The 3,124-nt window shown below is 37.5% G+C and overlaps 1 non-coding gene across 1 annotated transcript; it reads right to left on the bottom strand.

Annotated features, from left to right (window-relative positions):
- Positions 1 to 922: 922 nt before the first annotated feature.
- LOC145044674 (small nucleolar RNA R71) lies at positions 923 to 1,030 on the bottom strand. Its single transcript, XR_013681619.1, has one exon. It is a non-coding gene; the product is annotated as a small nucleolar RNA R71 (small nucleolar RNA).
- Positions 1,031 to 3,124: the final 2,094 nt, after the last annotated feature.

Here is a 3,124-nt window from a genome sequence, read left to right as displayed (position 1 = left end):
TTTGTGGGGTAAAACCTGCAAAAAGTTAAGTTTTTACATTAGTTTTTATATCAATACTGAACTCACAACGTGAGCGCAATAGTTTACATTTTCTTTCGTTTTTCATTTTTGTTTATATTTTCTGCGACAACACGACATAGTGCCCTTTACCACGTCGTGGTAAGCAGTCAATAGGCATTTTTAAGTAGTTTTTGTTCGTTTTTACGTTTGTATTTTTGTTTTTGTTGCAGTAGTTTATGACCTAAGGATCCAACACACCTTTGACACCACCACTTGAAGATCCAGAGTCAACCCTTCACAAAAAGACGGATAAAAATGTAAGGGAAGCCAACCCGCCCAAGAAGTTACCTTTCAAGGACATTAAATTAATTTTTAGGAAGAAGAAATGGAAGAACGTGGGAGATTCGAGCAATCAAAAGAAAGACGAAAACAAGATTGAAAGCTTTGAGCAAAATCCTAATCCACAAGATTTCGAATACAAGTTCGAACCCGAATTCGAATTAGAACATAGTGAACCCGAAAAGAAGCCGAAAAACGAGATGAAAAACATTGCTGATATATCCATGGAGGCATATAAGAAGAGAATCCAAGAGGACACCGGTCCCGGTCTAGTGCATCCCGCGATTCCAACCACCGCCACATTCGAGCTTAAGGGACATATTGTTTCCGCGCTTAAAGACATTCCATTTCCCAGGAAAGATCATGAGGATGCATACAAACATGTTGACGAAGTCAATGACATAGCTGATTACTTCAACATCCCGAATGTTCCAAGAGAGACGGTGCTTTTGAAAATGCTTCTCGTTACTTTCAAGGGAGCCGCTATGGATTGACTAAAAGCACTTCCACTCGGTGCAATTACTACTTGGGCATAGATGTGTGACCAATTTTTAGAACACTTTTGCCCACCTCCAAAGTTGCTAAACTCAAGAAAGCTATAGCCAACATTAAGCAACAACCAGGGGAGTTATTATACGAAGCATGGGAATGCTACAAAGGTGTTAATAAGGAATTCCCCCCAAAATGACTTAAATGAGCAACAAGAAGTATCTATTTTTTATGATGAGGTTAATGTCATGACAAGGAAACTCCTTGATTCTCAAGGACCATTGACTAAGAAAAATCCAGCTGAAATCAAGGAATTAATTGAAGAATTTTTCAATCACTCTCGTGAGTACCATAATCCTAGACATGATGGGGCGAAAGGAATAGGTAATGGAACTTCTGAAGACATGGCTGCTGTGTTAGACGTGCTGAACACTATGTACCGGAGGATGACAAAGATGGACCGATCAATTCATGCTATAAGAGTTGGTTGTGAAAGATGAAATGGTCCACACTTGACAAAAGATTGCCACTTGGATGATAATGGAAATAAGAAGGTGCAAGTTTGCTACTCGAGTGGAGATAAGTATGATGAAGATTGAAGTACGACAAATAAAGAGTGGTGATACTTGCAAGATCTAAAGTTCCTGAATATGCTCAGTTCTTGCAAGATCTACTTGACACTCTCCGACAATTAGAGAAGAATTCCATGGTGATACTTAGTGAGCAAAGTTCTAAAGTAATATTAGGAGAGTTACCAAAGAAAATGGGAGATCATGGATGCCTCACTCTTCCGTGTGAATTTGGAAATAATACAAAGACTTATGTTTTAGCCGATTCTGGAGCTAGCATAAATCTAATGCCTTTTTCATTATATCAAAAGCTAAATCTTCCAGATTTGAAGGCTACAAGAATGACAATTCACATGACTAACCGTTCAGTGACACACCCAAGAGGCATCGTAGAGGATATATTGGTAAAAATCAGGAAATTTGTGTTTCCAATTGATTTTGTCATTTTAGATATGAAGGAAGATGCAAATGTCCCAATGATTATTGGCCGCCCTTTATTAAATACTGCTAGAGCGTTGGTAGACATTCGCGAGTCCAAACTTATTTTGAGTGTAGGAGATGAAAAGATTACCTTTGGAGTAGAAGATGGATTTCAGAAAAACCTTTCTCAAGATGAAGTTTTCAACATAGGAGAAGAAAATAAGCTTGAAGAGTTGGAGAAGTTAATGGAAGAAGAACTTAAGTCAATCCAACAAGTTGGGCATACAAAGCCGAGAGCATCCATTCCAACGGTTTTTGAAGTAATTGCTTATAAAACTCCGACATCTTGGGTAAGTAAGGAGAGTGAAGAAGAATTAATTTCTAGTGATGATGAAGAGGTTACTTCACGGTTAAACCTCACAACTATGGAAGTTGAATCATTAAATTTGAAAAGTGAAGGCGGTGCAAAATTAAAGCCAGATGTGAACAAAGGGATAAAGAGAAAAATTGAAGAAGAGGATTCGAAGAGTAAAAATGAGAACTCTAAAAAGGTTTATATTAGAAGAGTTCAAGCCAACAAAAGAAAATGGAAGGAGCCAAAAATACAAGTGGTGTTGGGAAATCCTACAATTTCAACGTGAAGAAGCACGGAGTCCGACTCATGACTCCAACAAAAAGAAGCGCTTCTTGGGAGGAAACCCAAGCTTGGTTTGCGATTTTCTTTTCGTTTTGCATTTTCTTTTAGTTTTTGCATTTTTAGTTGAATTTTATGATTTTAATCATCAAGTCATCTATTTTGTTTTAAACAATGGTAAAAATAAAGTGTGGGTTCCTGAAAATTGAGTGGTAAAGTTTTATTGATTTTTTTTAATAAAATGGAGTTTTTATATAAAAACCTCGACGACACGTCGTGGGTCAAAAGCCCACTTCGTGTTCATTTGATTAAGCCCGTAATTGAGACCCAGTGACGTTCTCACGACGTGAGCCCCATAAGCCCAAGACTTGAGCTTTTAGTAGGTAGGGGGGGGGCATTGCATATGACCTCATTCTTGACCACATTACCACTAAACTACTTGTGCACGAACGGAAGTAAGAGGCAACCCCCACTTCGATTTTTTCCAACATTTTCCTCCTTCGTCTCTTGTTTTTGTGTTTATTTCCATGATTTGGTAAGATTTCATCCCTTGATTTTTGTTAATTTCTTCAATTTTAGAGTTAGGGTTTATGTTTAGACTAAATGTTGAAATTGCTTCCAAATTAGTGCGATTTACTTGTTGCATGTTATCTAAACATATTTTATTCAAGTC

This window comes from Lactuca saligna, chromosome 4, assembly GCF_052625555.1.
Source record: "Lactuca saligna cultivar CGN05327 chromosome 4, ASM5262555v1, whole genome shotgun sequence".
NCBI classification, from domain to species: Eukaryota; Viridiplantae; Streptophyta; class Magnoliopsida; order Asterales; family Asteraceae; genus Lactuca; species Lactuca saligna.
This window is presented reverse-complemented; position numbering and strand designations above follow the sequence as displayed.